We start from the raw sequence: 13,427 nt of genomic DNA on the forward strand, positions 1-13,427 counted from the left end.
TGTCCCGCGATTCCGTGAAGCCTGGGAACTCTCTCCCACGCTAAGCAGCAGGCGCCCGGCTCAGCTGTCACTTTTAAATCCGAGCACCAATGGAAGGTCTTTGCAGGGGCATTAAAGGCTGCGGAGCCAAGGTGGCTGCACGAGGTCAGGGTGCAGAGCAGTCACGCTCTCGCTGAAGTGGCGGAACAGAATCGAGGGGCTGAATGGTCTCCACCTGCTCCGCTCTTCCACAAATCCCCTACGTTTGTTTCTCTCCCACCTCTGAAGGATCCATCTCTTCACAAAGCGAGGAGTGAACGTACAGTTAGAATGTCGCTGTGTTTATGAAATAACAATTCCCCATCTCCCCCTCTGGTCCTTTTCCCCCACCCAATCGCTTTCAATCCCTGTCCCTCTGGTTTCCCCACCCTCCTGCCACCGGGAACAGTTTCCCCCTCACTGACTCACTCGATCCCGACCCCCTTCCCGATCGGGAACGCCCTCGATTCCCCCCCCCCGCCTTTAACCTTCTCCGCTCCGGGGAGAACGATCCCAGCTCCTCCCGGTCTCTCTCCACGCATGGACTTAAGTCCCCCTCATCATCCACTCCCCCCCCACCCACCGGGAACCCTTCCGGTAAGTCTCCTTCCTCCGCACCCTCTCCGAGGGCCTTGGCGCCCTTCCCAAAGTGCGGAGCCCGCAACTGGGCACGATGACTCCAGCTGGGACTGAACCTGGCGCACTATGAGAGTTTAGAATAACTCCCCTGCGTTTGCACTCCATTCCCGGATCGACGAAGACGCGTGTTTGTTTTTTTAAGATGCCTTCCAACCTGCCCCCTTTCAAAGATCTGTGCACATAACCCACCCGCACAGCCACCACCACCACCCCCAGGCTCCTACAACTCCTTAAAATTGTACCATCTGTGTTTGTATTATGTTCCTCGGACGATTATTTACTCCCTTGCACAGCATGTCGATTCGTGCCCCACTGTAGCCCTGCAGGGGTGGACAGAGGGTGCAGAGAGGCATCGAGACTCTCCTGTCATCGCAGATTTTAGACAGGGCGGGAGTCCATCCCAACCCTGCAGAACAACTTCAACTTTAAGACATCGTTACCCAATGCACTTTTTAAAAAATTAATCATCCCATAAACAATTTGGCTACAGGAGCAGGTCAGAGGCTGGGAATCCTGCGGTGAGTAACTCACCTCCTGACTCCCCCCCAAAGCCTGTCCACCATCGACAAGGCACAAGTCAGGAGTGTGATGGGACACTCCCCACTTGCCTGGATGAGTGCGGTTCCCACAACACTCGAGAAGCTCGACACCGTCCAGGACAAAGCAGCCCCCGCTCGATCGGCACCCCATCCACAAACATTCACTCCATCCGCCACCAACGCGCAGGGGCAGCAGTGTGTGTACCATCTACAAGATGCACTGCAGCAACTCGCCAAGGCTCCTTCGGCAGCACCGCCCAAACCCACGACCTCTACCGTCTAAAAGGACGAGGGCAGCAGACACATGGGGAACACCACCACCTGGAAGTTCCCCTCCGAGCCCCTCACCATCCCGACTTGGAAATATATCGGCCGTTCCTTCACTGTCGCTGGGGTCAAAATCCTGGAACTCCCTCCCTAACAGCGCTGTGGGTGTACCTACACCACACGGGGACAAAATCCTGGAACTACCTCCCTAACAGTGCCGTGGGTGTACCTACACCACACACAGGGGACAGAATCCTGGAACTCCCTCCCTAACAGCGCTGTGGGTGTACCTACACCACACGGGACAAAATCCTGGAACTCCCTCCCTAACAGCGCCGTGGGTGTACCTACACCACACGGGACAAAATCCTGGAACTCCCTCCCTAACAGCGCCGTGGGTGTACCTACACCACACACAGGGGACAGAATCCTGGAACTCCCTCCCTAACAGCGCTGTGGGTGTACCTACACCACACGGGACAAAATCCTGGAACTCCCTCCCTAACAGCGCCGTGGGTGTACCCACACCACACGGGACTGCAGCGGCTCAAGAAGGCGGCTCACCCACCACCTTCTCAAGGGGGCAATGAGGAATGGGCAATAAACGCTGGGCCCAGCCAGTGACGCTCACCTCTCGTGAACGAATAAGAAAAATCAACGTTGAAAATGAGATCAATCCCCTCAAATTTCACTTAAACATTCACTTCTAGCTCCTGATATCTCATTTATTGCTTTAAGGAGAAGCTATTTAGGGTTAAAGAGCTATGGTTTGAAGTTAAGACAGTTCTTAGTTCCGTATGATTAAATAGCAATAATCTTAAATGAAAACAGCTCATCCAAAATTGAGTGATATGGTTAAATATTTATACCTTAAATAGCTGTGCTTTAGAATATACAATTAACAGTAATTCCTAAATTGGTTAAAATCAGTTTGTGGTGGAAATGGTTTATGATTTAAAATTGCGACTGTTATGGTTTATAGACGATGTTTCCCCTCGTGGGAGAATCCAGAGCTAAGGGTCGCTGCTCAAAAATAAGGGGCCGATCATTTAAGGCGGAGGTGAGGAGAAACTTCTTCTCTCGGCTGGGGGGGGCGTCGTGAGTCCTTGGAGCTCTCTGTCTCGCTAGGCGGTGGGAGCGGAGTGTGAATATTTTTAAGGCAGAGCGAGATGGATTCCAGATTAACCAGGGGGCCAAGGAGGCAGGATTCGTGCGCGCGGTTTTAAAGTAAAGTAGTTTAAGGTTTAAAGTTGATAGTTCTAATTTAAAACACAGCTGTGGTTCAAATGTGAAATAGTTACGGTTTAAAGGGTGAAGGTTTCAGTCAAACACAAACTTGTGGAGGTTACCATTTGAACACTGGTGGCTTAAACAGTCAGGGTTTAAGACGGTTTATTAGTTTAAAGTTTAAATTCAGTTATGGCTTAACTAGTTAAGCTTTAATTCAAATGCCCGGATGATGATTTAACTGGTGATAGTTTAAAGCAAAACCCAGTTGACGGTTTAACTTCGCTTTGGTTATAAGTTAAAATGGTTAAGATTTAAATCAAACCATTTGGCGGCTGAAACTTGTGACAGTTAAAAGTTTAAACCAAAACACAGGTCATGGTTTAAATTTGTGATAATAATGGTTGAAATCAACATTTGTCGTTTAAATTCCTTTCAGTTATGATTTGAACAGATACGGTTTAAATCAGACATTATGGCTTTAAGTTTGTTGTGATTTAAAAACAGATAAAATTTATATTAAACACGTAGATTATGGCTTAAATTTGTAAATAGTCGTGGTTTAAAATCAACAGATTGTGGTTTAAATCGGATGCGTTGGTGTTATTCTCCCATTAGTCAAACAGATTCCGGATAGTCTTTTGGCAGCGCAGAACTTGGGTACCACTGGAAAAAAGAGACATGTCAGAGTTTTTTGCCTTGGACTCATCAGGACACAAGGGCATTGCTCGTTGCTCCACAAATATCCCCGCGGTTATGGTTTGAATTTGACGGGAGTTGCTGTTTTAATCTCGCAGGGTAGGGTTTAAATTTGATGGGAGTCCCTACTTCAGGTGTTTTTAATCCCACTAATCGCACGAATTAGGGATTAAATTTGACGGAGCCAATGTTTTAAACTGTTATCCATTTAATCACAGATTACGGTTTCAATTTGACCAGGGGTTATTGGTTTAAAGTGTTTATATCCCTTTAATCACACAGATTATGTTTTAAATGTGATGGAGTTGGTGTTTTTAATATATTAATCACACAGATTATGGGTTAAATGTGATGGAGTTGGTGTTTTTAATATATTAATCACACAGATTATGGTTTAAATGTGATGCAGTTGGTGTTTTTAATATATTAATCACACAGATTATGGTTTAAATGTGATGCAGTTGGTGTTTTTAATATATTAATCACACAGATTATGGTTTAATTGTGATGGAGTTGGTGTTTTTAATATACTAATCACAGGTTATGGTTTAAATGTTTTGAAGTTGATGTTTTTATCCCTTTAATCACAGATTATGGTTTAAATGTGATGGAGTTGGTGTTTTTAATATATTAATCACAGATTATGGTTTAACTGTGATGCAGTTGGTGTTTTTAATATATTAATCACAGATTATGGTTTAAATGTTTTGAAGTTGATGTTTTTATCCCTTTAATCACAGATTATGGTTTAAATGTGATGGAGTTGGTGTTTTAATATATTAATCACAGATTATGGTTTAAATGTGATGGAGTTGGTGTTTTTAATATATTAATCACACAGATTATGGTTTAAATGTGATGGAGTTGATGTTTTAATATATTAATCACAGATTATGGGTTAAATGTGATGGAGTTGGTGTTTTTAACATATTAATCACACAGATTATGGTTTAAAAGTGATGGAGTTGGTGTTTTTAATATATTAATCACACAGACTATGGTTTAAATGTGATGGAGTTGGTGTTTTTAATATACTAATCACACAGATTATGGTTTAAATTTGATGGAGTTGGTGTTTTTATCCATTAATCACACAGATTATGATTCAAAATTTGATAGGGTTGGTGTTTTTAATATATTTATCACAGATTATGGTTTAAATGTGATGGAGTTGATGTTTTAATATATTAATCACAGATTATGGTTTAAATGTGATGGAGTTGGTGTTTTTAATATATTAATCACAGATTATGGTTTAAATTTGATGGAGTTGGTGTTTTTAATATATTAATCACACAGATTATGGTTTAAATTTGATGGAGTTCGTGTTTTTAATATATTAATCACACATATTGTGGTTTAAATAGAACCATAGAACACTACAGCACAGAAAACAGGCCATTCGGCCCTTCTAGTCTGTGCCGAAATATTATTCCGCTAGTCCCATTGACCTGCACCTAGTCCATAACCCTCCAGACCTCTCCCATCCATGTATCTATCTAATTTATTCTTAAAACTTAAGAGTGAGCCCACATTTACCATGTCAGATGGTAGCTCGTTCCACACTCTCACCACTCTCTGAGTGAAGAAGTTCCCCCTAAACCTTTCCCCTTAAAGCCATGTCCTCTCGTGTTTATTTCTCCTACTCTAAGTGGAAAGAACCAACTCGCATTTACTCTGTCTATACCCCTCATAATTTTGATTATGGTTTAAATGTGATGGAGTTGCTGTTTTTATCCCTTTAATCACAGGTTATGGTTTAAATGTGATGGAATTGGTGTTTTTAATATATTAATCACACAGATTATGGTTTAAATGTGACGGAGTTGGTGTTTTTAATATATTAATCACACAGGTTATGGTTTAAATGTGATGGAGTTGGTGTTTTTAATATATTAATCACACAGATTATGGTTTAAATGTGATGGAGTTGATGTTTTTATCCCTTTAATCACAGGTTATGGTGTAAATGTAACGGAGTTGGTGTTTTTAATATATTAATCACACAGGTTATGGTTTAAATTTGATGGAGTTGGTGTTTTTAATATATTAATCACACAGATTATGGTTTAAATGTGACGGAGTTGGTGTTTTTAATATATTAATCACACAGATTATGGTTTAAATGTGACGGAGTTGGTGTTTTTAATATATTAATCACACAGATTATGGTTTAAATGTGATGGAGTTGGTGTTTTTAATATATTAATCACACAGATTATGGATTAAATGTGATGGAGTTGGTGTTTTAATATACTAATCACACAGGTTATGGTTTAAATGTGATGGAGTTGGTGTTTTTAATATATTAATCACACAGATTATGGTTTAAATGTGATGGAGTTGGTGTTTTTAATATATTAATCACACAGATTATGGTTTAAATGTGATGGAGTTGGTGTTTTTAATATATTAATAACACAGATTATGGTTTAAATGTGGAGTTGGTGTTTTTAATATATTATTCACACAGATTATGGTTTAAATGTGATGGAGTTGGTGTTTTTAATATATTAATCACACAGATTATGGTTTAAATGTGATGGAGTTGGTGTTTTTAATATATTAATCACACAGATTATGGTTTAAATGTGATGGAGTTGGTGTTTTTAATATACTAATCACACAGATTATGGTTTAAATGTGATGGAGTTGGTGTTTTTAATATATTAATCACACAGATTATGGTTTAAATGTGATGGAGTTGGTGTTTTTAATATATTAATCACAGATTATGGTTTAAATGTGATGGAGTTGGTGTTTTTAATATATTAATCACACAGATTATGGTTTAAATGTGATGGAGTTGGTGTTTTAATATACTAATCACACAGGTTATGGTTTAAATGTGATGGAGTTGGTGTTTTTAATATATTAATCACACAGATTATGGTTTAAATGTGATGGAGTTGGTGTTTTTAATATATTAATCACACAGATTATGGTTTAAATGTGATGGAGTTGGTGTTTTTAATATATTAATAACACAGATTATGGTTTAAATGTGATGGAGTTGGTGTTTTTAATATATTATTCACACAGATTATGGTTTAAATGTGATGGAGTTGGTGTTTTTAATATATTAATCACACAGATTATGGTTTAAATGTGATGGAGTTGGTGTTTTTAATATATTAATCACACAGATTATGGTTTAAATGTGATGGAGTTGGTGTTTTAATATATTAATCACACAGATTATGGTTTAAATGTGACGGAGTTGGTGTTTTTAATATATTAATCACACAGATTATGGTTTAAATGTGATGGAGTTGGTGTTTTTAATATATTAATCACACAGATTATGGTTTAAATGTGATGGAGTTGGTGTTTTAATATATTAATCACACAGATTATGGTTTAAATGTGATGGAGTTGGTGTTTTAATATATTAATCACACAGATTATGGTTTAAATGTGATGGAGTTGGTGTTTTAATATATTAATCACACAGGTTATGGTTTAAATGTGATGGAGTTGGTGTTTTTATCCATTAATCACACAGATTATGGTTTAAATGTGATGGAGTTGGTGTTTTTATCCATTAATCACACAGATTATGGGTTAAATGTGATGGAGTTGGTGTTTTTAATATTAATCACACACATTATGGGTTTAAATGTGATGGAGTTGGTGTTTTTATCCCTTTAATCACCCAGGTTACACTTTAATTTATGGTTTTAAGAGGTAAGGCCTCTCTCCCTCCTCCCCGGGGGAGGGGGCCGGTTGGTCGGCCTGGGCCACTACCTGAGGCCGAGGCTGCGTTTGCGGCCTAGCGGATTAAAACGCCCCCCTCTCTCTCTCTCCCTCCCCTTCCCCACCCGCCCGCCCACCCACCCACTCCCCCCGGCCCCGGCCGCCTCCTCCTCCTCCCCGGGCAGACTGACCTAAGGCGGCGGTGCTCCGCTCGCCGAGGTCGCTAGGGCCGCCTGTCGTCGTCTCCTTCTCCTCTCTCTCTCCGTCTGACTGTCTCTCCCCTCTTCACTGCGACACCAACATGGAGTCCGGGGGACCCGAGGAGATGGCGGTGAGGAGCGAATGGGGAGGAGGGGGGTGTGTGTGTTTGTGTGTGTGTGTGTGCGTGTGTTTTGGTGAGGCCTCACGGGAGTTGTAGTTTTTCTGGCCCCCCTCTTCCCGTTGGGAACAATGGCGAGCCTCCGTCGGCGGGGACTACAACTCCCGGCGGCCTCCTCGCTGACACCTCCTCCGCCGCCGCCACTCCCCCCTCATCACCCCAGTGGACGGACGTGCGGCCGGCCGCCCCTTCAAAATGGCGGCCGGCCGTACGCTTGCGAAGGCGTCGGGCTGCTCCGGCTCTCGGGTGTTGGCAGGCGCGGTGGTCGACGGGGGGAATTGTAGTCTTCTCTCCCCCTGGTGCCCCATTGAGGAGAATGGGGGAGCCGCGACGCGGTGGACTACAGCTCCCGGCAGGCATAGCGGATGCGTTGCCTTGCGTTGTTTGGAGGGGAGGTGGTGGGTATTGTCCGCGAGGGTCGACGGGAGCTGTAGGCTCCCCCACTTAAAGCGGCTGCGCATGCGCACACTAAGCTTACCCACACACACACACAGGGGCCGACTACAGCTCCCAGAAGGCACCGCGCACCTACGCCGGGTAGCCGAGCGGCGCCGGGAGATCGTGCGCATGCGCGGGGCCGGCGGACCGTAGAGGACGCAGGGAAATGTAGTCCACACTGGCCGGCCGCTCCATTTGGAAATAATAGAGGAGCCCCTGGCCTGGGAACTACAACTCCCAGTGGGCAATGCTGGCCGGAGGGGTGCGATGGAAGGTCCCAGTTGCCAAGACCATGGGCAGCTCCAATGGGAGTTCATGATAACTCCATCCTAGGCTATAGGATATGGAAAGTAGACCCTGCATTTCTGTAGCACCTTTCTCGACCTTCCAATGAAGCAATTTTTTGAAGGGTGGTCGCAGCTGCAACGTAGGCAACCCTGCAACCAATTTGCGCACAGCAAGATCCCACAACCAGATAATGTGATAAATGACCCACTTCACCTTTTTTTTTCCCCTTCCCCGGCAATGTTGGGTCCAAGGGATGAATATTCTCCCCAAAGAGTCCGGGGAAATTCTGCACCTCCTCCACAAGCCTTAGCGCCCTCATGCTCACCGCCCATGCCCTACACACCTCTGCCCCTACCCCACCCCTCACGCCTCCACCCCCTCTCTCACCAGTTCCCCCCTCCCATCACCACGGTGCAACCATTGGCGGTTTTGGCTTCATCCGGTGGGAGGGCACATACGCAACGGACCAACAATCACTGGAGACGTCAGCCTCCTCCCGACGACCCACATTGCAATCGTACTTCTCAACGTGTGGCAACCTGCACTCACTGGCTGTCGATCCCACCTCCGAGTCAGAGAGACTAGCACAAAATTCAAGGCGGACACCCCAGTGCAGTGCGGAGGGAGCGCCGCACCGTCGGAGGGTCAGCGCCAAGGGAGCGCCGCACCGTCGGAGGGTCAGCGCCGAGGGAGCGCCGCACTGTGGGAGGGTCGGCGCCGAGGGAGCGCCGCACTGTCAGAGGGTCAGCGCCGAGGGAGCGCTGCACTGTCGGAGGCTCAGCGCCGAGGGAGAGCCACACTGTCGGAGGCTCAGCGCCGAGGGAGTGCCGCACTGTCGGAGGGTCAGTACCGAGGGAGCGCTGCACTGTCGGAGGGTCAGTGCTGAGGGAGCGCCGCACTGTGGGAGGGTCAGTGCCGAGGGAGTGCCGGACTGTCGGAGGGTCAGCGCCGAGGAAGTGCCGCACTGTCGGAGGGTCAGCGCCGAGGGAGGGCCGCACTGACGGAGGGTCGGCGCCGAGGGAGCGCCGCACTGTCGGAGGGTCAGCGCCGAGGGAGCGCCGCACTGTCACCCGCCAGATGAGACATTAAACTCAAAGTCCTCGTCCGCCCTCTCTGGTGAATGCGAGGGATCCTACAGCCATTATTGGAAGAGACACACGGGGTGGGGGGGGCAGTTTTACAGGAGCCAATATTGATCCTTGAATCTAACGTCATCTGGGAACCGAAGGTCTGGTCATCAGCACATGGCTATTTGTGGGATCTTACTGTACATAAATCGGCTGCCAAGTTCGCCGGAGTTCATCGGTGCAGGATAACCCCAATCATCAATTTATTTCACCATCTCATTTAAACAGTAGGAAACAAAACAAAATAAAAACACGGCCCAGTGGATTTTCTCCAGCGTCACCACAGGCAGGTTCCAGCAAGCCTTGTTGACCTCCTCGCTGTGTTTCTGCACGGTGTCTGTATTCCCAGGGGTTTCGAAGAAGAACGAGAGGTAACCTCAGTGAAACGTAGAAAATTCTGAAGGGATTTGACAGGGTCGATGCTGAGAGGCTGTCTTTTCCGCCCCCCACATCCCCGGGCTGGAGAGTCTAGAACACGGGGGTGGGGTCCCAGTCTCAGGAGAAGGGGGGTCGGCCATTTTGGGCTGAGATGAAGAAGAAATGTCTTCGCTCGGGGAGGGTTGTGAATCTTTGGAATACTCTCCACCCCAGAGAGCGGCGGGTGCTCCGTCGCCGAGTAGATTCAAGACCCGGGAGAGCGAGAGGATTTTTTGGACACTGAGTGGGGGGGGTGGGGGGAGAGGATCAGAGGAAGAGTGCGGGAGGGCGGAGTTGAGGATCAGCCACAGGCTCGATTAACGGCCCTGAATGGCCTCCACCTGATCTGTTCTGATAAAGTCACGGCCCGATTTTTAATTCTAAGTTCGACGGTTCTGGGCTCCCTGCCCAACAGTGGAAAAAGCTTCTCTCTAATCGACCCCATTGAATCCTTTAAACCCCCCAACCCCCCACCTCGATCAGATCACCCCCCTTAATCTTCTAGACACGAGGGAACCCAAGTCCTCGTAATTTAACCTTTCCAGCCCTGGGATCGTTCTGGGGAATCCGTGTTGCACCCACCCCAAACCCCTCCGAGGCCAATTTTTGATAAGAGTGGAGGCGGAACAGAACCCAAGGGGCCAAATGGCCTCCTGTTCCTCTGAGGGACAACAGTGTGCATTTAGGTAGCGTCCTTAAGGTAATAAAATGCCACTTGGTAGCGCTATGCAAACCAGCGTGCTGAAGATCCTGATAATACTCATCTTCATCTCACGTTCACAGGGAAAGTGCAATCGGTGAGCGTGAGTGTGTCTGGTCCTCTGTAGCTGTGCGAGTGCACTAGGTAACTACGTGGTCTGTAGGTAGAACGTAACCCTTGTCTTATGTACGCTTCCAGAGACTTGTTTTTTTTTAGCTCCCTTCCCCTGCCGTGTGGAACCGAGCTCGGCGTTGTCTGACCCGCTCATCCGTGTCTCAACTTTCCCCAGGAACTTGCCCTCCCGGCTCAATAGTTAATGTAGGCTCCAAGTTTAACCCCCGCTGCTCCCACCCTCTACTCAAGACGGAGAAAAGAGTCTGAAAAGAGCAGAGGAGGGACAGGAAGGGGCCCGGACACGGTGCGTTCCAGAGGTAACGAACAGGAAAGAGGACGGGGATAAGTAACAAGGCAGATTTGGGTGGTATGGGGGTGGGGGGGTGGGGGTGGAGACTGGCATCAGAGTACATACAGACCTTTCTTATTGCTGAAAAGGTTGGGGGGGACATGTGGTTGAAGCTTTTCGACTTGCACTCATCAGGACAAATGCAAGAATGCCAAATTTCAAAGGGCTCGAGCAACTTAGGCCGCAGGAGAAAGGCGTGCTGATTTGGCCGGCCGCAGGAGCAAGGCGTGCCGATTGGCCGGCAAGTCGAACGCGTTCCTTGTTTGTTTGGCAGAGGGCGGGTCTCCGCAAACGAATGCGCATCATCGCTTCCAGCGAGCGTCCATGAGTTCGAACGCGGGCAGAGGAATGTCAGCGGAGGAGCCGCTCGATGCGTGGCCCCATCGATCGGGACCCGTCAAGTACAAGCCCGCAGCCATACGCTCGCTCTCTGGGGTCGTCTCTGTCCAATTGGCTGTCGCGATACTGTTGCCACTCCCCCCCCCCCCCGGCCTTCCATAAGACATAGGAGCAGAAATTAGGCCATTCGGCCCATCGAGTCTGCTCTGCCATTCAATCATGACTGATAAGTTTCTCAACCCCATTCTCCCCGTAACCTTTGACCCCCTTACCAATCAAGAACCTATCTATCTCGGTCTTAAATACACTCAATGACCTGGCCTCCCACAGCCTTCTGTGGCAATGAATTCCATAGATTCACCACTCTCTGGCTAAAGAAGTTTCTCCTCATCTCTGTTCTAAAAAGGTCTTCCCTTTACTCTGAGGCTGTGCCCCTCGGGTCCTAGTCTCTCCTACTAATGGAAACATCTTCCCCACGTCCACCTCTATCCAGGCCTTTCAGTATTCTGTAAGTTTCAATCAGATCCCCCCCCTCCTCATCCTTCTAAACTCCATCGAGTATAGACCCAGAGTCCTCAAACCTTCCTCATATGTTAAGCCTTTCATTCCTGGGATCGTTCTCGTGAACCTCCTCTGGGACCCTCTCCAGGGGCCAGCACATCCTTCCTGAGATACGGGGCCCAAAATTGCTCACAATATTCTCAATGTGGTCTGACCAGAGCCTTATAAAGCCTCAGCAGCACATCCCTGCTTTTATATTCTAGCCCTCTCGAAATAAATGCCAACATTGCATTTGCCTTCCTAACTACCGACTCAACCTGCAAGTTAACCTTAAGAGAATCCTGGACTAGGACTCCCAAGTCCCTTTGCACTCCAGATTTCTGAATTCTCTCCCCATTTAGAAGATAGTCTATGCCTCTATTCTTCCTACCAAAGTGCATGACCTCACACTTGCCCACGTTGTATTCCATCTGCCACTTCTTTGCCCATTCTCCTAACCTGTCCAAATCCTTCTGCAGCCTCCCCGCCTCCTCAATACTACCTGTCCCTCTCCACCTATCTTTGTATCATCTGCAAACTTAGCCAGGTTGCCCTCAGTTCCTTCATCTAGATCATTAGTGTCTAAAGTGAAAAGCTGTGGTCCCAACACTCAACCCTGCGGAACTCCAACTAGTCACCGGCCGCCATCCTGAGAAGGCCACCCTCCCGGCAACAGGCCTGTGACGCCAAGCCGCATCGCTGAATAATCCCCCCTCCCCTAGAGTTGGCCAATAAACTACAGCTATCTCCTCCTCGGCTAGTGCCCAGACCCCCACCCCTCCCCCCCGGCAATGCAAGCTCCACTCCCGCCCCCTGCGAGAAATCTTTCCCACCCACCTTTGGGGGAAAAAGTAATGCAAATCGGTCCCACTCCCCAGGCTTGGGAAACCAGAGGCCACTCAGCCCCTCTCGAGCCTGTTCCGCCACTCGAACGAGTCTGTGGCTGACCTCTGACTATGTCCGCCCACCCACCCTGCCTTTGCCCCGTGTCCCCTTAACACCTTCGGGTCACAGAAACCGATCGATCTCACCCATTTTTAAAAATTAACCAGTTGCCGTTGGGGTGGGAGAGAGAGTTCCAAACCTCTCCCGCCCTTTGTGCGAAGAAGGCGTTTCCTGATGTCACTCCCGGAGGGTCTGTCTCTAAATCGAGACTCTGCTCCCCTCGTCCTAGACTCAACCAAGTGAGAATTGTGTCTCTCTCTCTCGACCCTATCGGTTTCCCCTGAATATCCTGAGAGCCTACATCAAATTGCCCCCTTAACCTTCGTAATTCCAGGGAGTACACACTCAGACTCTCTCACACACACACACACACACACACACACAGTCACACACACACACACTGTCACAGGCAGATGCATAAACACACGTGTGCACACACACCTTCATGCACTCACGTACACAAACACACTCTCCGCTGCGATTAGAAATTAGGAAGGGGAATTTTATGGTGGCCATCATCGCCAGGGGATTGGAGTACAGGAGTAAAGATGTCTTCCTGCAGTTGTATAGGGCCTTGGCGAGACCACACCTGGAGTTTTGCTCTCCTTATCAAAGGAAGAATGTACTTGTGTCATGAAGCAATTAATGTATATAATACCCTAACCCTCCCGCCGTGCGGCGCTCCCTCAGCACTGACCATCCGACA

General features: G+C 47.4%; 1 protein-coding gene across 1 annotated transcript in view; it reads right to left on the minus strand.

Moving 5' to 3' along the window:
- The window catches only part of srrm2 (serine/arginine repetitive matrix 2), a 46,865-nt gene extending 39,419 nt beyond the window's left edge, over window positions 1-7,446 (minus strand). Inside the window, exon 1 of the mRNA XM_078535615.1 lies at window positions 7,277-7,446. The gene's annotated coding sequence lies outside the window, so the exon portion shown is untranslated. The remainder of the gene's footprint in view (window positions 1-7,276) is intronic.
- Between the last annotated feature and the right edge of the window lie 5,981 nt (window positions 7,447-13,427).

Source organism: Cetorhinus maximus, unplaced genomic scaffold, assembly GCF_964194155.1.
Source record: "Cetorhinus maximus unplaced genomic scaffold, sCetMax3.hap1.1 HAP1_SCAFFOLD_558, whole genome shotgun sequence".
Taxonomy (NCBI): Eukaryota; Metazoa; Chordata; class Chondrichthyes; order Lamniformes; family Cetorhinidae; genus Cetorhinus; species Cetorhinus maximus.